Raw genomic sequence first — 24,534 nt, 5'->3', positions numbered from 1 at the left:
CCTATTGATGGTGCATATGTGCACTCTGTCTGACGTGGCTGGGATTTAGGGACTGGTCTGCATCGGCCCCTCTTTTCTAGTATGTGCCACTGCTTCTCTAGGTACATCTTTAGGCATGGGTAGCTTAGGTGTAATGAGGAAACATGTCTCAGGAAACAAAAGCTAGTGTTTATTAGTTAAAAAGCTTAGCAAAAATAAATGATTCAATCTCTAATAAAAATGGGACTGGAACTACATTGTGCCTGGTTGGAATAGTCTGCTTTGATCCTATTGTGGCCAGTGTTTTCAGTGGAGAATGCCCCAATTCTTAAATATCACATTAATTCCTTCTTGCTCTTAACAAGGTAACAAAGAACTACATGTATAAAGATGGTGAGAGAGCAGCCTTCCTGTCCCACTGACGTCAGTGCAAGGAAAGATCTCTTTTGCTACAATGGGTCTTGCCTTTGAAAAGGACCACAAATGCCTTCATTTCATCCTTTCTGATTCTTTTCTGGTTTTCAGAGCTCCCATCTTTCTTTTTCTCTCTGGTTACTTCTGTCAAAAGCATGAGGTGGAGATTCACAGAACCCTAGAGCTAACTTTTGTTTTCAGATAACTTTTGTGGATAAAGTTTGGGAGAATAAATTCAAGTAACTCAACAACATACTCCAAGAGGGAGATCTGCTTTGAGCCTGTCTGAAATGAACAATGTTTGGGGCCATTTTAAACCTCTAATTAAATGAATTGTTTTTTATTTATTTATGGGTTTTTTAAAGGAAGAATGATCCTAGAACCAGAACCATACTCTAAACACCACTCAAGTGTAGACTTTTACTGTTTGTATTATAATATTACTTAAACATATATTGCAGAAAAGTAGGCAGGTACTTCATATGTCTGTAGTTCTTATAAAACTGTAAAAGAAAAAAAACCCCACAAATTTACAGGTTACATTAAAACCAAACAATGAAAGCAGTAAAATTCAAATTGACAACATTAATGTTATAAGGGGGTATGGTTTTTCTGGAACCAAATCTTTGCTCAAAACAAGATGCTGACCACGTTGGCTTCTTGATAGCTCCTTTGGCACAAATGTAGCACTTCAATGTTATCTCTAATTCAGTTCTTTACTCCCTAGGCCTTGACAAAATACTACCATTGGGTGCCAGGAGAAATGTAAACACTAATGTAAACTTGGGCTTTGGCAATTGCCTTGAATAGGTTGGCCATCCAAGTTATGCAGAATATGCTCATATCGATGGATTTTTTTTTATCATCAACATGAAAACCTGAAATTAAAAACTCCCCTTTAGAAAGTTCACAGCTGTCCATAAATTCATCCCAGTAACCCAGTAAACATGGTGTCAGAGTTAAACTACTTAACTCAAGCTTATAACAAAAAGATTCTGATTATAACACCATGACCATTAAGCATTTCTAAGATGGTTTTGTACTTTGTATGGAGTTCATTGAGTTTACTTACAGTTTACCAAATGGAAAATGAGCATCTCAACAGAAGCATGAAAGGCCTTTGAATGAATTCAAAATCTCTTTTCCGTTTTTTTTTTTTTTTTTTTTTCTGTACAATCAGTATAGGCTGGTTATGCTGCAGTAACAAACAATCCCCAAATCACAGTGGCTTAACTTAACAGAATCTGTTTCTCCAGTGCTGGTTGGGGGTAAGCCTCTGCTCATGGTGGACTCACACTGTTGGAGGTTTGACCTTGACATCTGCTTCTACCACCTCCCAGGCTTAGCTCTTTAAACTTCTACTTAGAAGTGACTCTCATCACGTGTATACACAAACCATTGGCCATGAGAAGTCATACAACCATCCTATTTTCTTTTCTTTTTTAAAAAATATTTTATTTATTCATGAGAGACAGAGAGAGATGCAGAGACACAGGCAGAGGAAGAAGCAGGCTCCCTGTGGGGAGCCTGATGTGGGACTCGACCCCAGGATCTTGGGATCACGACCTAAGCTGAAGGCAGTTGCTCAACCACTGAGCCACCCAGGCATCCCAACCATCCTATTTTCAGAGAAGTGCAGTCCTACCACATGCTCACAGGGGTAAGAACCAGAGTATCTGTGTCCCACCCTAGGGCCTACCAGCTCTTCCTTTATCATCTCTCACTTACTACAGAGGCAGGACCTGCAGAGGGAGATACCACCTCTGATGTATCTGTTAGGCTGTCTGGCTTTGTTAATCTACAAATGCCCCTGCCATTTTAGAGAGTAGATGGGTAATGCAAAATAAGAAGATCAATGTATTACTTTTGGGAGGAGGGGAAAGGGAGGAAGTATATAGGTGAGCAAAGACTGAATAAAAAATGCAAATTTTATATCTAAAGATAATTAATAAATATGATACCATCTTCCTTCCTGCAATAAAACTTGTCTCAAATGAGTCTGATTGCAGGAAGATTAGCTTTGGAATTTTAATCCTATAGTAGAGCAAACAGGGCCTTCCAACCCATAAGTGGTACATGAACCATGTAGAGGGTATTTGGTAATTATCACACATTTTGGTAACTGTCGTCATGGAGAAAGAAAAACTCCATGAGTATTTCATATTTTCACTTTTTTATTTTTAAGTGGCAGTGGAGATCAAGGATAATTATGCATGTAGTTTGTATTTAAATAAAGCATGTGAGTGGAAATATCACTTAATTTTCCTCTCAGAAATCAGTTTTCAATCTCAATGTTAGAATGTGCCATTAAAACTACCTCATGCTATGATAATTAAATATTATGTTTTCCAAAGATGCTAAATGATATCTCCTGAGGGTCTCACAATTTGCAAGTGTCTCTATTTTATATAATGGGACTTGAAAATGAGCAAGAATAACTATTTTATAAATTGAGGATTTAGAGTGAGCACGGGACATTCTCATGCTCTCAAGATAGTCTATTCTATTACATGACCAATGAAAAATCCATAACTGTATAGATAAAGACTAGAAATGTTCATCTTTTCCAATAGGTTATGTTAGATATGCTACTTCTTTGTTTTCTTTTGGCCATTATATTAAACAAATTAAAAAGCCTCTTTTGTGACAGGGAGTATAAATTTAGATGGAAAACAGACCTATTTTTTTTTGATGTCTAATTATAACAAGGAGAGTATATTCATGTAGGAAAGTCAGGAAGTACTGAAGAACATAAAGAACCAAACTAAACCAAATCTAACAGAATTAAAACTCTAGTAATAATCCCCTCCTTGGAGCAAGCATTTAACATTTCTTGCCACTCTTTCCTTAAGTCTGTGTCTGTGTCTGTGCGTGTACATGGGTGCTTAACTCAGATGGGATTGTGTACAAGGAATTTTATTTTCTGCATTTTCATTTAACATCAGAATAGTTGGGGCAGTGGTTGGGAATAGTTGGGAATGTACCAGATCCCATTCCTAAAGTTTTTCTCAGAATTATGTACTCTTCACCCACATTCCAGAACAGTGTTCTGCTTGGGATAAAGGCAACAATCCTTATGCACAAGGACATATCCAGTGTGATGTTTTTGGAGGTGGGTGTCAGAAAACCTGGCTCAAATTGGCTTGGACAACAAGGAAATTTATTATCTTGCATTATAAGAAGTCCAGAGGTAAATCAGGGTTGCCTGATTTAGTGACATAACAAATATGGTCAAGGACCAAGTTTCTTCCCATCTGTCCTCTTTACTGTCCACCCAATTGGCTTCATCCCATGGCTGACAGCAGCAATTAGGTCAACAGGCTTCCTTCTTTATGCCTAGAGGGAGAGAAAGGCCTCTCCCCATCAAGGGGCGAACTTCTTCCCATCCTTTGGGGGTCTGATTGGCCTAGTTTAGATTACATTCCTACTCTGGTCCCTCTGCAGTGCTTAAACCTGGGATCTGGAAGGATCAAGTTAGACCTATTAGAACCCATCCCTGGAGCTGAGGGTGCTATCCTCTTCTGCATTACATAAGCTGTGTGGAAGGTATAACCTAAAAAAAAAATTGGAATTCTATTGAAAAAGGTAGATTAGATGCTGGATAGGCATCCAACATTGTCCAGTAAAAGGGCCCTTTACAGTGTTACTCCTGCCTACCCAAACCTTCTAGTCTCACTTTATGCTATGTTTCCCCCGCTCTTTCTTGATTCCAGTTTCTTTTTTTTTTTTTTTTTTTAAGATTTTACTTATTTATTCATGAAGGACATCCACACAGAGACAGAGACACAGGCAGAGGGAGAAACAGTCTCCCTGTGGGGACCCTGATGCAGGACTTGATCCCAGGACCCGGGGATCACGACCTGAGCCAAAGGCAGATGTCCAACCATTAAGCCACCAAAGCGTCCCTTGAATCCAGTTTCTATTGACAAGGTCATATGCTCTACCTCAGGGCCATTGCACAAGCTGTCTCTCTTCTTGGGCTGGTCTCCCCTCCTCTCCTATTTTTTTCTTAGTTAAATCTTATTCATCCTTCAAATGTCAGCTCAGTTTCCATTTACTTCAACTAGGTGAAATTCCTGCTTTTCTTTCTAGCATGTGTTAGTGTCAGTCTTCAATGAATAATCTCTCTTTTTTTAAAATAACATGTGTTTTTTTTTTCCCCACTAACTCTGGGCTCCCTCTGGGCAGAGATTACTTCATCGTCATTTTTATTTTCTGGGCCTAATACAGTAGTTGAAATGTGTAGGGTATAAATAAATAATTTCTAAATAAAAAATGAGTGACTGAAGCTCGTTTTAAACAGAGATTAGGTGCCAGTGTATCAGGATGAAATATAATGTTCAAAGTATGAAGTAAGTGTTTATCCTGTTTACTTTAAGTCTTTTCTTATAGAGTAATAGAGATGATATTTTACAGTTGACACCACTGGAGGTACTCAGAATGTGGAGGCAGGGAAAGGAGAGGATGTGGTAATTGCTTGCAATACCATGTGGTTAAATGAAACTCACCACACTGTTCTGGCATTTCTCATGGGGACAAAATAACGCCATTCCTCCTTTTCTTTCTTACCTTGCACCCATCAAAGGTAGATCTCTTTTTTTGCTCCTGTGAGGAAAGAGAAAGTCATGGTTATAGATTTTGATGAGAAATGAGAACATAGTCAAGATATAGGATTTCTTATGGGTAGTATTTTTCTGTTTCATTCAATGCAGAAGTATAGATGCTGTGTTCAGAAATTCAAGAGGGGTACGTACCTAGGTGCCTCAGTCGGTTAAACATCCAACTCTTGATTTTAGCTCAGGTCAGGATCTCAGGATTGTGAGATGGAGCCCCAAGTCAGGCTCTGTGCTCAACAGGGAGTCTGCTTGAGATTCTCTCTTCCTCTCCCTCTGCCCCTCCCCCCCGCTCGTTCTTGCATGTGCATGCTCTCTCTCAAATAAATAAATAAAATCCTTTAAAAAAAAGGAAGAGTTTATGTGCTTTGAGCCTTTAATATTTGGAAGAGTATTGTTTATTAAAATATCAGTAACTCACTATACTTCAAAGAATTAATATCAAACTTCTATCAATAAAAATACGAATACAAATGGTCATGGGGGTAATATATGAAAGAAACTCATTTTATACAGAAAAGCCACTCATCAATATTTTTTTCTACTTAAACACTTTGTTTTTATTATCTTAATGTCTGACTGCTATCTCATGTCTGGACATGCCATATCAAACTTTGATTGTTAGGACATTTCATTCCCTGCCTCCATCTGAAATACTCAGATGACCAACTTGCACATAAATCTCAGCATAAATCCACATTCCAGTTTATGTCCTCCAGATTCCCAGAAATAGCATTACTGGGATCTCCACTTTTAACATCCACTTTGAAAGCCTTCTGTGAATTCAATATTCTAAAAGTGCACTGGCTTACCACAGTTCTGAAATTGGAGAAGAAAAAGCAGAGGAGATGAGATGTCTAGCTCAGGGCATGGCACTGATTCACTGGCGATACTCAACAAGGAGGACTCTGCAAATGTGCCAGGGGCAGGGGCATCGGGACCCAGCCAAATGTGGATTGTCAGAGAGATGGCTGCATTCATAAAGATGGGGAAATTTCTCGCCCAGACTCAAGTGTGTGAGAACCCTAAGGGAAACCCAGGTGGAGTCTGTGTCAGCAACTCACCTTTAAATATTGGACTTGGGATGTGATCAATCAGCAAGCCACGAGGGAGGAAGTATAAATAAAACATGTCCCTCGCAAAGAGGGCAAAGCTGCAATTTGCCAAGTGCACTGTAATTGCTTCTGGTTAATTATCTCAGTGGTGAGCTGGGAGCACCAAAGGCACACATTTATACCCACATTGTGGATAAAAATAATGCCACTCCTTGGATAATTCTGATTTTGCTGTCGAGATGTGGACCATGCATACCCGGTTCCCTTGGACAGTGAGCGACGGAGAGTGACTTCATATAGCTCCACTTTTTGGCCCATCAATTTTATCATCATTCTAATTACTTATCATTTTAGTAATATAATTATTAATAATAAGTACTAATAATCACAATAATCCTTGCTAAACTGTGGTTGCTGGGCTTTACACTTCACAGGAACTCGTTCACTAAATGTTCCCAACAACCCTATGAAGGAGGATTATTTTCTTACTTTTCAGACTTGGGAACCAAGGCTTTGAGAGGTTGAGTGACTTGCTCAAGGTCACACAGCTGACGGTAATTGCTACTTGTTACGCTAGGATCTAGAGAACTTTCTCTTAACCTCTGCAGCAGACATTTTGGTGCCCACTGCTACCCCCTCCCCGATCTCCTGGGACCCCTTTGACCATTCAGTGCATCCATTCCCTCACTGCTAGAGGTGTTGCTATTAACAGATTACACTGGAAACCCTTTTGGAATTATTGCCCTTCAGAGTCTAGAGCCACTTGGCCTGGAAGTACCTGAGAGTAGTGACAACTACCTTAGAACAGCCTGTAGCTAATAAGTAGCTGGAGCAGAAGCATAAAAGCCCGGCAACCTTGTTTTAAGATGGCTAAGTTCTGTGATACAGTTTTGCTCTAGAGCCCTCTGCACAATCAGGCTATGGCTAGACATTACCATCACCTGAACTACATTCTTGCTTAATTTCTTCTCCTTCCTATCCTATTTCACTCCCTGCCATGCAGTTTCTCTGATATTGTTACCTTAATAAATGCCTTTTAAATAAATCCCCTCTCAGGATTTTGCTTCTAGTGAACCTGACCAGAGACAGTACACTATGCTAAGGGTACTGAATTGCTGAAGAAATTCTTCCCAGGGATGCAGTATCACTATGTTGGTCTGCATGACCTTATGTGAGTCCCTTACATTATAGGGTCTCACATCCCTTCTCTGCAAAATGAGCAGAATAGAATGGATGGTCCCCAGAGCCTTTTCTAGTCCTGAGAGCCACTGATATTTCCACCTTCTAAAAATCCATTTGTTTGTAGATAGCTTTATGGCTATGCCCAAAGAGGGACATTTGGTTTGGCAGTTTGCCCCTGGTGGGATGACTTCAAGAGAGTGTGAGCTTACTTTTCTCTGCCTCTTTCCATCCCCACCCCAGGGGACTCCTAAAGAGAATGGAACCCACTAGGCCCTGTGTGACCCTAAAGGCAAGAGTATTCTGTAAAATCTGAAATATCTTTTGGAGGAAATGGTATTCCCAGGGATAGGCAACAAGGCCAGCATCCCCTAGGGCAGGTAAGTTAATGATTGGGGTGGGGGCAGGGTCCAGAATTCCATGCCTGGAATGGGGAAGGTGAGCATAGTGGATGGATCACTGGATTTATGAAGATGGAGGTCACTGGTGTCTTTGACAAAAGTAGATACAATGAAATGAGTTAAATAGAGAACAATAGGAGGTGAGGAAATGGAATAGGTATGATGGGGGTGGGGTGGGGACAGGCCATCCATGGAAGGAGGAAGGCAGTGTATGTGGTCCAGCTAATAAGGTTGGTGGACCAGATGTAGTAATGACAGGGTCCCACTCTTCTAAATGCTCTTCCTAAACAGGCGTGAATTGAAGGCAAGAAAAAGTAGAAAGTGGGATGATTAAGGGGAAAGACTTAGCAAGATTTGCCTAGTTGTGGCCTCAAATGTCCAATTGGTGTTCTGAGGTTGAGTCCAATTGAGTCCAATTGGACACCTGGGTATGTGTGGGAGGGTCATAATTGGAATTGTAGGAGAAACAGTTCAGTTATTAGTTGTATGCTGATACTTCCTCTCTACCTGTAACCCAAACATATATCCTAAGCCCAGCCATGTATATTCTAGTACCAATCAGATGCCTCTCCATTCTATAGGTATCCCAGACTCAAAATCTCCAAAACTGAACTCATCATTTTCCTCTTAAAAACCTACAATAAAACATATTAAAATAGGGACATCTGGGTGGCTCAGTTGGTTAAGTGTACAACTCTTGGTCTCAGCTTAGGTCTTGACCTCAGGGTTGTGAGTTCAAGCCCCACATTTGACTCCACGCTGGGTGTGAATCCTACTTTAAAAAATTAAAATAAAGAGAAGGGAGCAGTTCTGAAAATAGTATCAAAGGTTAGGAAACAGATTTCCTAGGGAAATTATTAGACATTGCAAAGATACGAAGTTATGTAGTTAAAGTGAGACCTGTTAATATGGTGTATTCTCCTGTAGCCAAATTCAGTTGCTCAGGTGCAGAGCTGGATGGTTTGTGTTTAACTGGGATTGGACTTTTGCTAAAGTGATTTGATGAGCAGGTTAGAGAGACAGGAAGTTGGGAATAGAGTGAAGGAATTAGTGAAGTGATGACCTGTGGTATCTAAGCAGGGAAATGAAAGCAGAAAGGACATGATAAATAATAAGAAGCAAAAAGGTTAATGGACTTCAGCTCCTGGTGGATTCAAAGAATGTGGGTATCACTGAGTAAGTGAGCTGGAGACTCATGAAGTGGTGTTCAGCAAGTAGGATGGATGCAGCTGAGATATTGAGGGGGTGCTGATATTGGAAATGTCAAGATCTAGTGTATGCTGAGAGATGGTGGCTGAAGTGGGGTGGAGGAAAAGATCTGCAGACGTACACTTCAAGGGACAGTGCTTGAATGCAAGAGGATCATCTGTGCAGATGTTGAAGTCACTGAGGATGATGAAGAGAGTAGTGGTGGAGAGGAAGATAATGAGCAAGGGGATAAAATCTCTAATGAGTCATAATTGTCAAGAAAAGTCAAAAGATTCTAAAAATGTGTCTAAAAATGGAGAGAGAGAGGATGATCTGGACTTCACAGGAGTTGGGAATTTTGAGAGAGAAAGGAGGGGAAATGGTCTGGATGTGGCAATGAGGAGCAAAGAGGATACCGGCCCCACCTTTGGGAAATAAAGCAAGTCCCACCTGAGACACCTGAAGGAAGGAAAGGTGTGCTTTCAGAAACAGGCAGTGCTAATAGATTCTTTGAGCTCCCACTTAGTGCTATTAGCAAGGAAAGAGCAATAGAACAGGGAGCCATACTAGATGGTTTCTACCAGAAGATCACTTGTCAGGCTCTTATGGGAATGGAAGACTGGTTCTCTGCCTCAATTCTGACCTCTTTGCAGAAGAGGTCTTCCTGGAAAGGTGAAGACAGAATTTCCCAGACCCCATTGCAGCTAGGTTTCTAGATGTGCTCCAACTTCAGCTAACCACACATGCTCAAGTAGAATCCAGGAGGTGGAAATGGGGCAGAGCCATATTTCCAAAGTGTCTGCGGACAGCAGCAGCGATAGAGCTGTGAAGGGTGAGGGAAGGAAGTGAAAGGTTACCATGGGCTCTGTGTATATTAAGAGGCAGTGTATAGGACATTCATTTTAGTATGGCAGATTGTAGCGGGTAGTGAGGTTGTAGAGTTGGCAGCAGCAGTGGAGACTTCCTAACCACAGTGGTTCTCTGATCATGGTAGTGGTTGCATGGCTATGGGGCCAACAGTTGGAATGGAAGTTTCTGGATTTGGTAGTGCTTCCTTGTCATAGAAGAGGCAGCTATCTTTTGGATGGTTCAGTTCTACCATTTGAGAAAACTTAAGCTAGAGCCATTTTCTTCCAAGTCTCCAATGATTCTGTAAGCCATCTGAGACCCTGATGAATCCCTTCTACTTACAATTGCCAGAGGATACTCAATATTCTACAACTGAACTCTGATGGGAACATGGGCCCAAGTTGGATAGTGGAAATGAAGATGCCCTAGAAACATAACATAGTGCCCTCAATAGAAAACACTTTTTCCCTAGGGAATAAGAATTTACCAAGAGCAAGTCTTCTAAGGATGCACTGTGTGCCAGGCATCATTTGAGACCCCACATAGTCCCTACAGAGCAGACATGATCATCCAACTGTGTAAATGAGGAAATTATAGCATGAAGAAGCTGCTTCTTTGTTCAGGTCATACAGCTGGGAAGTCGCAGAACCAGGTTTGATAAATTGTCATTGTACCATGCTGCCTCATTGGGTAGGGACTGCTCTATCTCAGATTAAAGTACCTGAAAAAGTTCCTAAGTACAGAAAAGTGATTTTCGTGCTAAGAAATATCTCGGGGGGAGGGGGGTGCATTCTTACCTCTTAAAAACTTTAGTAAATTGGAGTAACTTTATCATATGAAAGGCTAGACCTGCTTCCTTTTGGCCATCCTACTAACTCACAAAGATCCCTAAATGGTAAGGATTTGAAGATGAGATGAGAAGGGCTGCAGGAATCCTGAGCTCCCAAGAATAGGGATGAAAAGAGAGGGCTGTTTTAGCAAAATAAAGAAGGGAGGCATCAAAAGTGCTGAGCTCGCTCTACAGAGGGGTGATGTGACAGATGCTCAGTTAAGCTTTAAGTCTGAGGCAGAAGAAGAACAAAGAGTCGTGGGCTAAGCGAAGAAGTGAGAGCTGGCAGGGGAAGAGGCAACGCCACCCCTAGGAGGGTGTTCTGCATGAGGCCACCAGCCCAACTCGGTAGCCAGGGGAGTCCCCCAGACGGCAAGGCCTGCTGCAGCACCAGGGGAGGGGGACAAGGGGGGCCTACTCAGAACAGCTCATCAGAAAGGAAAGCAAAATAATGAAGCAGAAGAGGAAGTGACCAAGAAGAAAGGCTCTTGATATGTAGTGAACCTTTAATTGGCCCGTCTCAACACTTTTCTGTTGGAGAAAAATGTCACTCTGACCAGTCTGGTGCAACCATCCCTAGACCTCAATGTCATTATTTTCATCCTAACACAGCCTCCTGGGGCCCCACGCCTTCCTTCAAGGTAGCACTTCCATGCCACCCAACTCTTGATTTCCTGTTTCTTTAGTTGCTAATAGCACAGAGGCTTGGACCCAGGATATATTAGGCTGGGCCAGCCATGCAACTTTGGGAGAGTTACCCAACTTCTCTGAACCTGTTTCCTACCAGTAGAATGAGAAAGATAATTATGCCCTTTATACAGTTTAAATGAGATAGTACACGAAAAAGGCCCAGCAAAGGGCATGGTACACAGGAAGTTCTCAATCAACGCTAATTTTTATTACCATTATATAGCACCCTATACTTTTCCTCTATATTCTTAGCTGGCAAAATAGGAAATATTAAGATTAAAGAATCTGGATTCCTACTTGTTTCTACCACTTACCTGCTATGTGATTTGGGAAAGTTTCCAGACCTCTTTTGGCCTCAATTTTCTTATCTCTGAAAGAGTACAGAAGAAAAAGTTGAAATGAATGAGTTCTTCCCTGAAAGGGTCTTGTAATTTACATTCCTGAGAGATACTCTTGGAAAGTCAGAGTTAATGCCTCCCTTCTGCGCAGGTGGACGCAGTCTTCTCTTGGGCTCTGCGTTGAACCACTGTGATTCCACAAATCATTCTACTAGGCCTTCCTGGTGCCAGGCATGGGGTCAGATGCTGAGGGTAGGAGTGGGCAGGCCAGGTCGCCGTCCTTGAGCTGCTCACGTCTAGTAGAAGGAATAGGAAGAAATACAAGGCTAATTTCAACCCACTGTGGTGTAGGCAGTAGTGGCCGAGGTGCAAGAGGACACAGAGTACAGAAGATGGATAGATTTACTTGCTGCAGGGGTAGGAGAGGGCTTCACAGAGAAAATGAGAAAGAGCCTCTTCACTGTTCGTAAAAGTGGAAAAAATATAGAACAAATAGAAAAGCATACAGAGACAAAAAAAAATCCCATTTTGGTGCATGTATGTTCTTCATATCCTGTGTATATATGTGGGGGGACATATCAAAAATTGAGACTAAAGTTTGCATACTATGTTGTTGCTTGCTTTTCAATTTTAGCAAAATGCCCTAAAAACAAATAGGAGTTGGTCTGAAGGCAAGCAGGGGAGGGAGGAGCATAGGGCGGCAACCTTCCAAGCAGCAGGATGGCCCGGGGGATAGTAGCTTTAGCTTTGTACTTGAGAGTTGGTGCATTTCTTTCCTGCGTACAGCACAGTAGGAACGGGAAATGATGTATTTTATCTGCAAGGGTTTGAGTTTCAGGTTATAGGGTATCTAGCAGCAACTGGCTCTCTATTTACTCAGCACTAGTTCAAAATCAAATAAGCCACAACCAACCCTTCAAAGAGCTCCATAGCTCTTCCCTGGCATGATGAGATGAAGGAGCTTCAGTGTGGCACAGGATTTGTGGCGCTCCAAAGGCCTACCATGCCAACATCATGTTCTGAGGAAAGAGGCCCCGAGAGACTCTCTCTCCTTCAGGTTCTTAGACTCAGGCTTTGTATGTCCCTGGGAACTCAGGAATTTTAGGCACAACCAGTTGGACCAGGGAGTATGGCCTGAGCTGTGGCCATCCAGATGTGGGCTGGTCCAAAGGAGGCCAGCTCAGCCCCAACATGCCTTGGTGTAAAACTCCAACCGGTGTGTTCCGTAGTGGTAGGTGTCCCCCCACATATATACACAGGATAGGAAGAACATACGTGCACGAAAATGGGATTTTTTTGTCATTATACCATGGGTTGGCTCACAAAGGGGTCAGGCTGTCTCCACAACCATGCTGAGCAGATCATTCCAGTTCTCCAAAGGGCTCAATATATCCATTCCGCCTCTGAAAACCCCAGTAAACCTGTGGCTGATGAGTGGGGCTACCTCACTTCCTATCCCATCATTACACTGAATCCCTACCCCTAGGATGATCCATATCTGATTCTTCCTTGAAATCTCAATGACTCAGTTACAATTGCTTTTCCTGACCTGTTAGTGGTGTCCGGACTGGCTTATACTGGCTTGTAAGAGCCAATTAGATTGTTAGATTTTTGGGAATTTGATAAGGTGGTTATTATGCAGAACCATTATTAAACATTGAATTACATACATTTGTAATTGAATAAATTACATTAAAAGCAATAGTAATAAACACTCAAATTTCATTTCTACGCAATTATTTTGTACATTTTACTCTTATCTATGCCTTCGAGGCTATTTATATCATATTTATATTTTCTCTATATCATGATGTGCTATGGCATCGGTCTCTTCCCAACTTCACGTTCAGTGACTTCATGTTGGTAGCCTGAAATCAGGCACGGTGGGAGTATTTACACCTCAGAAATCAGCAAATGCTACAAATCATGGCTTTCCCCCTTGAGAGCTGGTTGCTAAACATTTCCCAGCACACCACTGCCCAGAGGCACTGGAAGAGAGTGGGCTTCCTAAAGGCGCATTATCAGAGAACACATAAGCCATGCTCAGTTCCACTGGCAAGGCAGCATGGCCCGCAGGCTGGAAGCTGTTCTGTATTTGTCACCCATTTATTAATACAATTTGCTCACAGCAAAGGTTTCCCGGCCTGTTTCTAAGAGGCAGATACACATGATTTGCCCACAGGACTGTTATCATTACTGCATTCCTGTTTGGCTCTTTACAATTTAATTAACACGGAGCAGCCAGGATACATCTTCTCTCTATCTCCTTGCTTGCCGGAGGCACTGTCTAAGCAGAAACTAGAGAAGTCTTCGGCGCTTGGGCCACTTGCTGCTAAGTGCAGATGGCATGTGGACACAATTCCACACTTTCTCTCCCCACCTACGGAGAAGACAGTGCCGAGACCCCTCCTCTGCCTTGCCAGCTGTGAACTGGAGGGATGCCAGGCATTCCACCTGCAGGCCCCCTCTCCCGGGAGGGGTAGGCTGGAATTACTCATGATGTCATGGAGAATATTAATTAACTGGTCTACTGCAATCTCCCATACCCACACCTGGGCTGCTGGAGTGGGTGGGATTAGCAAAGAGCCCAGCAGCCTTGACATAAGATCCTGGTTATCACTGCAGACCAATATGTTCCCCTGAGCAATGAACAGGGAAGCCCCACAATGCTGCTGTGTGTCCAGTCACCCCTGAGCTGGCTGATGAGGGCCAAGGAAGGGCACAGACACAGCTTAGAGTGAGGAGTGGGGAATGGCAAGAGTTGTGCAAAGATCTTTCAGATGCAGTGGGAAGCAATAATTTGCTTTTATTTCTGAAGTAAACCCACAGAATCCAAGTGACCTTGAGGCTTGGGAGTACGTTTTGCAAACAGAGTCTGCAGCAGAAAAGTCCTGGACCTAGAAGGAGGGGGCTCAGTGTGCAGAGGGGATGGGCTTGGAGGCCAGCAATGAGGTTCACATCCCAGCTTTGTCCTCACCATCTCTGTCAGGCTCAACTTCATCATCTCAGTCAGGGACAAGAATAATAATACTCGCCACATACAGTTGTTATGTGGATTAAAAACAGAATGTAAAAGGCTTAGCAGTGGGCTGGGTGCCTTGTCAGCACTTACTAAATAGTGGGGCCAGGGGCAGGGATGGGGGAAGGACATTTCACACTAGATTCTTTTGTACTGGTTGCATTTTTTAGATTATGTTTATATTACCTATTTTTTTAAGTTAAAAAAAATAATGCAACATAAGCAAAGTTGTCACGGATTGGAAAAAGGATGAGCAAGGTCCCTGTAATATGGGGTAGCAATAGCACCGACATCACTGGGTGTATGTGAAGAAGGCTCAGCCCAGTGCCTGGCACGTGGTTGTAGCCATGTAAATTTGCCTGTCCTCATTAGTGAAAAGCCCATGACTGAGATTCTGCATATAGCCTGCTCTTCTAGCCTTATATCTGCCTTCCTCGTAGGCAGTATTGCGGGGATTTCCGGGGGGGAGGGGGGGAACAGTCCTCATCAGGGGAACCTCTGCAACTGGTCTTGGCAGGAACCTCAGGGCTCATTGTGGAGTCTGAGCCTCCTCAGCAGGATGGCTGAAGTCCCTGGGGTCACCAGTTTCTGGAAGGTGGTCACAGGCAGGTTCCCGAGGTGCTGCTAGCTTGTCCTAACTCTAGTTATCTGCAGGCATGGATGTAGGATTTAGGAAGACAGGGGAGCTCTGAGATCTTTTTATTTGGCGGGAATGAGAGATCTGGCAGGAAAGTTAGGAGGCATGGACTAAGTATGGGAGGGAAGGTTTGAGTAGTTGAAAAGCTTTCCATTGCAAATTACAGCAAAACCCACCACAATCTCTTTGAGGTAACTAAGAAATCCAGGGACATGTGGGTTTTAGGCTCAATTGGATCCAGGGATTCAAACAGTGTTACCATTTCTCAGTTCTGTTCTCCTTATTGGCTTCCTTCTCAGAGAGAATGACTTCCCAGGGCTCTAGGTCTGTACCTTGGCAGGTTCAAAAGTCCAGTGAGGAATGAGAGGCCACTTCTCTGTCAGCCGCCATGGAAATCCCATATCTCTTTGACTTGATTAGATCCCAAGCCCATTGCTGAACCAATTATCCCAGCCAGCAGAATTTCATCAGAGGTTAATCGAACTCTATGCAGAACACATGGGCTGCAATGGGAGAGAGGCGTGTCCACCACAGGGAAATTGGGGCACCATCAACAAGAGGATAGAGAGGTGGAAACACCACAGTATCCACTGCACAGGGCAGTCCAGAAAGCCCAAAACCAGTAGTTTTGGCTTGGCTTCTGGCTTCAGGGTTGTTTGTAGGCCATGTAAGTACCACCTTCCTCCACCCTGCCAAGGCAGCTAGGAAGCTCACCCTCCTGTCTCACGAATAGCCTCACTATTCCCCCCAATGTATCGGTGGGGGCGTGGGTCCAGCTCTCTGAAGGACACATGGAGATGACAGAGCTGCAGAGGGCTGGGACTGCATGGTGGTCCTAGAAGGCTGGACCCCTCTCAGGCACTGTGACTCCCCTCCTCAACCAAGATTCCTATACCCATACTAGACAGAGGAGCAGATGAGCCTCTACCTTCCATGCACCATGCTGGCTTGGTTCTGAGTAGCAGCAGTGATCCGTGGTGACCAAAGGCTAGAAGGCCCTCGCCAAATGTTGCAGACCAGATATGACTAGATATGACCAGAACCTTCAAATGGCTCAGTGGAGGGAGAGGGATCCTGAGAGGAAGCTTTCAGGATAGCTGAGATTGAATTTACCATATTTCTCACCATCTTTGTCAGAGGGAAGTTGGAGTTAGATTTCATTTGATTGAGCAAAACAAAGTCACGTGATGTTTACTTCGGCACATTTGAACGGAATGAAAATCAAATCTACTTGACCAGTATTTATAGAGCATCTCCATTATGTACAAGGCTGGATCGGCTTTTACACAATGGATCCTATTTAAGGGTCTTTAGAGACGGGGGTGCCATCTCTTTTGTGAATACTTTCCTTTGTTTCTCAGCCCTCCTAAAAGGGGAGTCACTCTGAGCTACTAACTGAAATCTTCCCCTTTTCTCTTAGCCTATCCTCACTGGGGATGAAGATCAATTCTTCACTTTTATTCATCCTGTTTATATTCCTCTGTCCCTCTCTTCTAGGCTACAGATGCCAAACCCTGTTATGGGTTGAACTGTGTTCCTCACATTATACCTTCCCACTGAAAAAAAGATACGTAGTAGTTAGTCCTCAATCCCAATACCTTAGAAAGTGGCCTTCTTTGGAGATAGCATCTTTACAGAGGGAAAAAGTCAAAATGAGGTCCTAATCCAATATGACCGATGTCTTTATAAGAAGGGAAATTTGCTGCGTGCATAGGGGACACCATGCGAAAAGATAGGGTGAAGATGGCCAACTCTTCCCTCACAATCTTCAGAAGGGACCAACCCTATCGATGCCTGGGTCTTGGCCTTCTAGACTCCAGAACTGTGAGATAATGGATGTTTATTAAGTACTTTATAGGGGATCCCTGGGTGGCTCAGTGGTTTGGCACCTGCCTTTGGCCCAGGGAGCGATCCTGGAGTCCCAGGATCGAGTCCCACGTTGGGCTCCCGGCATGGAGCTTGCTTCTCCCTCTGCCTGTGTCTCTGCCTCCCGCTCTCTCTGTGTGTCTATCACGAATAAATAAATAAATCTTTAAAAAAAAAAGTACTTTATAGTGCGTTGGTGTGTAGTACTACACCTTATGTTCATAATACTTTGTAAGGGCAGCACTAGCAGACTGATGCAGATTCCCACATCCTTTAAAATCTTTACTCAAAGGAAGAGCACCTTTCTTATTCTGGTCTCTGTTGGTTGTAAGAGATGAAACCTAACTCAAATTAGCATAAGCAGAAAGGGAATTGAGTGATGCCTGTAATTGAAAACCTCAGATTCCTCCCAGGGTGTCCAACTTAAGCCATGGTTGGATCAAGTGGTGCTATTCCAGCTGTCTCTCTTTATGGCCCTAGGATGGGCTTTTCCATGATGGCTGCTGGCAGCTCAAGCCTCGTATATGATGAACTTAGTAATGACAGTGGAAAATCCTGGCAGAAAAATCCTGATCCAGGGGAGAGAAGTTGATTGGCCCTGCTTGGGCCAGGTGCTCATGGTGGGACATTCTGTTAGCTTCATGTTAAGTGTGTTCTCTCAAAAAAAGAAGTTCTGTTACCTGATGAAGGGGATGATTTGCTGGCCAAGGAAAACCAGCACTTGTCCCACTGAAGTGCTTCTCGATGGTTGCTCTAGCTAACCACGTGGGTCCTGAACACAGGTGGCCTAGGTGCAAACCTTGGAGCAAAGTTCCTTGGCCTTAAACCGAAATGAGAGCAGTAGCTACCTAGGAGAATATGGGAAACATTGACCATGTGCATCTATGTAGAGCGCTCAACAGCGCTTGGCACACCGAAAGCTTTCCTAATGCCTGTGTTCTCCTCTCCAGTTTCTCTAGTATGTCTTGACTGTGGGGCCGTGTGTTAGTGTGAATTTTCCCAGAAATAGATGCCAAGATGAGATTAAACATGCAGGGATTTCATTAGGGGAAACATTTGTGGGAGAAAATGGGAAGGGAGATGGGGAGCCTGGGGAGCCTTCAGACCATGAGCCAAGCCAGCCTGATCCAGCGAGAAGGACAGAGAGAGGGAAGGAGGGTAGAGTGGCCACCTTTTAGACCTCTGTGTTGCAGCAGAGACCTCAAGACAAAGTAGACCAGGAGTCCCCAGGGCCTCTCTGGCACGGGCTTGCGTTGGTGTGCTGGCCACACTGAGTGGAGGCCCGATTGGGAGGCATGGGGCTTATCCTCACAACCCCTAGGCCTTGAGTTCCTTGCGGGCCCTGCCTCCTCCCCTGCTGTAACTCTGGGACCTGCACAAATACTCATCAGTGTGACTGGCAAGCAGGTGCGCATTGTAGCCATGCTGTGGTGGCCAGCAGAGTTTTTAGGCTGGTTTCCTTACAGGGACGAGTGCTCCAAAGTATTCTTCTCAATGTCCTTTCTTTGCAGAAATTAATGAACCGGCTACATGTGAGCTTGGCCAGCTGTTCCACACTTTTTCTTTGAGCAGAAACTTCTTTCATGTGGAAACTGCCCCAAATGCCTTTCCAGCTTTGTCCCCCATTCTCTCCAAACCCCCGCCCTGCCACCATCTAGGAATCAGTCCCCTGCTATCGCTCCCTTGCCAATAATACCACCAAAGCTACAAGTGAAAATCAAAGAACATTTTTAATGAAAAAAGCCCTTTACATCCCTTTTTCTGCAAATCCACTGCAATAATTTTGAGACTGTTAGTGACATTTAAACCCTTCTAGATATTCTGATGCTAGAGGGAGGCTGTTCTTGCAACACAGTCAAATAGTAAAGTCTCTTTACATTTTACCTGTGACCTTTCCTTTCATACAATGTCAACAATATATAAAACAAACGTTTGAAGTTTCCAAGACAGGTTTTGGTGTGTGGGTAACCAGCGTTCTTGCCATTATTCACATTCATTATTCAGTAAGTGTCTTTGGAGTACCTTTTTTATAATGTTAATTTGCATATGCATGTCTCTTTTGTACTTCATGCTGTCCAAGCATGGTTCACACTTTTTTTTTTAATACATATCCTTTCACATTATGATAATATTAATAGGGATTTCTTAAATTAAGCATCCTGACTTCCTTGGTGAAGCATGGAATGGGTGGCAGGCATGTGTAAAACTAGTCCAGAACAAAGCAATTTTCGTTCCTGCATGGATGAGTGACAGATGCCCCTTGGCAGTCTTGTTTGGAACCCACATCTAAGCATTTCTAAGCATTTACCAGTGCCACAATTTTTGTCTCTCTTATCTTGTTTCATCCTCACAGCATCCCTGCAAACTTGTCATTCCCGTTTTACAGATGAGGAAAGTGAGGCTCAGAGAGATGGGTTGATTTGTCTATTGTCCTTGGGTTAGTAAGTGGCAGGGCAGGGTCCTGGTCTCAGCACTGTCTGATGCTGAAAACTGAGGCTGTCTCTCCTTCACTGTTCTACATTTCACAGCCGACGTGGTGTCTGTGAGACATGAAGAGTCCACCCAAACCAGAATGGGAGAGAGCACACAGAGGCATTTGCTTTTATCTTTTTTTTTTTTTTTTAAGATTTTATTTATTTATTCATGAGAGACACAGAGAGAGAAAGAGGCAGAGACACAGGCAGAGGGAGAAACAAGCTCCATGCAGGGAGCCCAATGCAGGACTTGATCCCGGGACTCCAGGATCACGCCCTGGGCTGAAGGCAGGCGCTAAACCTCTGAGCCACCCAGGCATCCCAAGGCTTTTAACAACTCTCCTTGGGGCACCCGGGTGGCTCAGTCAGTTAAGCGACCAACCCTTGATTTCCACTCAGGTCTTGATCTCAGGGTCATCGAACCCTACATGGGCTCTGCACTCAGTGGGGAGCCTACTTGAGATTCTCTCCCTCTCCCTCTGCTCCTCCTCCCTGCTCACCCTCTCAAAATAAATAAATAAATAAATCTTAAAAAAAGTCCTCCTCATCCCAGATGATCCCCATCTACAGCTGGTATTGGGGGGAATGGCTATTCTCAGGCATGCAAACCCAACTCCATGGGCAGCACTTGGTTGGAGCAGGGAGATTTAGTTTGAAACAGTTAAATTTTCCTCAAATGGATTTAGCTACTTGTTGTGCACTTAGGGAGGGAGAGGAAATAAAGATGTTGATGCTTAAAAGGAGATTGGGTAAGTTTGGGCTAGAGAAACAAGCAAGATGTGCTTTCTGCCAGGAAGAGAAGGTTAATAGACATTATTTGTTTTATTCCCCAAATCCACCCATCCTTTCAGTAAGGGCACACTGATAGTGTCTGGGGGAGCTGGCCCTCCTTCCCTCACTCTGCTGAAGACATAGTGACCCAGCCCTGCCAGTCAGGACATGATATGCCCCAGCTCAGTGATTGGTTCAGGATGGACACAAGATCCAAGCCAACCAGCCAGGTCCCATCACCCCATCTGGAGACTTTTGCTTGGATTTCAAAAAGGATGTACTTTTCCTTTTTTCCCCTGAGATTTGGATCTGTAAGAGCTTGGAGCTGTTGGGAGGCAACTTGGTTTCATAAGGGAAGAGCTTATCTGAGAATGGAGTCAACGTGGAGAAGACATGGCTGAGAGATAGAGGAAGACCAAGTCCTGCATGTTTGAGCTTTGGACCAGTTGAAACTAGGCTTATAAACTTCATAGTTATGGGAGACAATAATCTCCCTTTGTGCTTAATATGGTTTGGATTGCTTTTTTTTTTTTTTTGTCACTTACATCTGAAAAGAATTCCAACTGACCCAGGATATCAGACATCAGACTCACATAAATCTGAATAAAGGAAATATGCTTTTCTGGTAGCAATTACATCTACTCATTCATTCCATAAATATTTATTGAGCTTCTGCTATGTGCCATTCACTCTCCTACGTGCTGTAGGAGATTCAGGAGCAGCTCTTAAGGGACAGATGGTCTGATTGAAAGAGGATTTGAAGCAGAAGACAAGGGTAAAACAAGGTGGGAAGGGAAGATGCCCCAAGAGATGTAGATCATATGCTAGAGGATCCAGTGGGGGAACACTCACACCAAGGGAAGGCTTCTCTTCTAATCACAGGACCATTTTTTCCTGTTCTGAATCTAGATGTTCAGCTCAGTACCTGGCACAGGATGAGTGCTCAGTAAATCTTCAAAGGATGAATGAATTTGTGGAGGGTGTAACACTAAGAGATAGGACAGCTGAACCCTTGAGTCAGCTTCAAGGCAGAAAAGTTGGAAGTCACAGACCCCTGCCCGTGGTTTGTATTGACTCAATGCTCTGGTGAAAGAGGGGGTGCTTTACTGTTTAAAGAGTAGAGGAGTGAACTCAGTTCTACCTGCATGTTCAACAGCCAACTGGTTTCTATCTTCAGATTGTATGGGAACCTCCTAGGATTAGTCTTTGTCCTTGGGTTTCTTGACACATAGTCTTTTTTAAAGAAACAAATGTCAGTATTGACTCTTTTCTTGATTATAATTTTTCTGTGCCCACAAAATTTTCTTGGAGTACATAAAAATATAAAGAAGAAACAGAGTTGTAGTCCTGTCACTAAGAAATAACCACTACTAACACACACACACAGATGGAACTGTACTGATTTAATTCACTTTCCTGTTGTGTCATATCTTTCCTTGTCAACAAACAGAGCTGTACATTATTGTTTTAATGGCCACTGAGTATTCCATTACAGGGATGAACCAAAACTAATTGAACCAATTTTCTGCTGTCGGACATTTAGGTTGATTCTCGTTGTACACTATTATAAAAACAGCAAGTGAATGAATATCCTCATAGCTAAAATACTGTACATTTTAAATCATTTCCTTTGGATAAATTCCTAGAAGTGGAAGTTCTGGGTCAAACGAAATGCATGCTTTTAAAGCTCTGTGACACACACTGCAAGTCTGACTTCTGGTATTTACTCTCAAAAGGGCCTACTCCTCTATATTCTCCCCAATACTTGCTGTTACTATTTTTCCTTCTCTTTTGTGGATCTGAAGGGCAAGAAGGTGTGGCCTTGCCAATAGTGTGGCAGAGGGTCATGCTGGTTCCTCCTGTCCCTTCCCATAAAGCTCCCTGACAAGAAAACATTTCTCCTAGACATGGGTCTGATGAGAAGAACAGGTGCTCCCTATAGGAACCCAGCTCCTAGGTTTGAAGAGGCCAGGAACTTCATCTTTCCAGTCTTAGTTTCCAGGAGAATTACCTCCTTCTTTCATTAGTACCATGACACTCTTCTGAGAGCTTAGGGTGCCAAGTTCCTGACACAGTGTGGAAACAGAGAAGAATAAACGTGCAGGTCCTGGTAGCTGATGGGAAAAAACTGGGAGTTTTCAAGTGACACAGCGACAGCAGGGTCTTTCATCACGCCAGGGTCCAACCTGCTTTAAAGAGATCTAAGCAGATCAGGCATGATTACAGCATGAGTTTTATTAGAACAAAGCCTCGGTAATTCTTGCCCCAATTACTATTTTTCCCTCTTTCTCCCCATGAAAATTTAATGCTACACTCTCAGCAAGGAGGCTTCTTCTTAATTGATGGGCACTCTGTTAACTGACCCATCTCAGGGGACGCCAAATGATAGCTATGAACAGACCCAGTGTGATCAAGCCGCCTTAACCAAGAGGTGTGCTCCTGGGAGTCTGCAGACTGAATCCAGAACCACTATCCCTTGATCATTTGACAACTAATTACTGAAGGCCTGCTTTGAAGCATACCATGAGCTAACTCAGAGTTGGTTCGGGAAGATCATCGTTGTCTGTGTTCTTTTATTTATTTATTTTTTAAAGATTTTATTTATTTATTTGAGAGAGAGAGCATGAGTTGAGGGAGGGGCAGAGAGAGAGAGAGAGAGGGAGGGGGGAAGTAGACTCCCCACTGAGCGATGCAACCTTACACCTGCTGATCCCCGGACCCTGAGATCACCATCTGAGCCAATGTCAGACATTCAACCCACTGAGTGACCTAGGCACCCTGCCCATGTTCTTTTAGAAAAATGTTCCCCAAGTTCCTGAAGCTCGGTCATACTAAAGCCCTATGGTATAGGGAAAAATCCCAGTATTTGGAGCTATGGGGACCTGGGCTCCATTCTTTTTTTTTGGATAGAGTTACTAACACTCATCATTTCTCCTCTTTGAACCTCAGTCTCCTCATTTGTGAAATGGTGATGGTAGTGATCTCAACTTTGCAGAGTTGTGAAGGATTCAGCAAGGTGACCCATGCAATGTATTTAGCATAGACCTTCATGCATAGTATGCACTCAGTAGATCTTAGCTCTGTTATAATCACCATCTGTAAAATGGAAAGAATGATGCTAATCATAGAGAGCCATTATAAAGGTGAAAGGAAACAAGGCTTGTTAAGTGCCTGGTATCTAGAAAGTTCTCACAAAAAAATGGCCTTTTGGGGTTATTTCTCTATGTTAGAAATCTCACTCTTGAGAGGTGAGAGATGCTGGAGGAGCAGGAAGACTGAGGTATAGGGGAGCTATTGAATTTTTGTAACAGAACTTGTAGATGTTGACTTTTAAAAGCAGCTTCCTCTTCTTTTCTTTTTTTAAGATTTTATTTATTTATTCATGAGACACACACACACACACACACACACACACACACACGAGGCAGAGACATGGCAGAGAGAGAAACAGGCTCCATGCAGGGAGCCCGATGTGGGACTCGATCCTGGGACTCCAGGATCACACCCTGAGCCAAAGACAGATGCTTAACCGCTGAGCCACCCAGGGGGTCCCAAAAGTAGCCTTCTCTTCTTGAAGAGTTTCTAGTAAATGTGCGACTAGGAAGAAATAATTGCTTTTTGATAACACGAAATGTCTATAGTTGCTTTTTGAATGATGGTTTAATAGTGGAATTCATGTGGAGAAAAAGAGAGGGAAAAGCTTTTGGAGATGAGAGAAAAATGACTAGTAACCCAACGGCCCAAACAGATGATAATCAGTAAAAGAGTCTTGGTCAGGGTCTTGTTGATGGATTTTCAGTAACTGTCCCTGACCAGCGTTCAGTTTTTAATTAGCAATAATCACGCCTCAGATAAATCCCATTGGCTACGATACTGCCACGGCGCAAAGCTCTGCCCAGCGTTCAGTCGATGTTTCTCCCCCACCTCCATCCTGTGCTGTAATTACCTTCTGTTGATTCCAGATTTGAGACAGGTCTGTTATACCCAGGGCCTTGATTGGTGGCACCTGGGCCACAAGTGAGGTGGCTTTGTTCCTGCTTGAGAAGAAGGGGCTGGAGGCATGAGTTCTGAGCAGGAACTCGGAGCAAAAGGGTACAAGAATCTGTGCCCTTGAACTCTCAGGGAGGCCTTTGGACCAGTCACCAGCAATGGAACAATAACGTAGGTTGTCTTGGTTGGCTATTAAAACGAAGGGTGACTGTTCCAGAAGGCTGAGGAATTAACATAAATAA

The 24,534-nt window shown here is 43.4% G+C and overlaps 1 protein-coding gene and 1 non-coding gene across 6 annotated transcripts in view; one reads left to right on the top strand and one right to left on the bottom strand.

Annotated features, from left to right (window-relative positions):
- The window catches only part of CACNA2D3 (calcium voltage-gated channel auxiliary subunit alpha2delta 3), a 945,543-nt gene that overhangs the window by 58,808 nt on the left and 862,201 nt on the right, over window positions 1-24,534 (top strand). The window lies entirely within an intron of this gene.
- On the bottom strand, window positions 24,049-24,193 carry LOC140611495 (U4 spliceosomal RNA). The gene has a single exon (XR_012012648.1). It is a non-coding gene; the product is annotated as a U4 spliceosomal RNA (small nuclear RNA).

Source organism: Canis lupus, chromosome 19, assembly GCF_048164855.1.
Source record: "Canis lupus baileyi chromosome 19, mCanLup2.hap1, whole genome shotgun sequence".
Lineage (NCBI taxonomy): Eukaryota > Metazoa > Chordata > Mammalia > Carnivora > Canidae > Canis > Canis lupus.
Note: the sequence above shows the minus strand (reverse complement) of the source record. Positions and strands in the feature narration are given on the sequence as shown.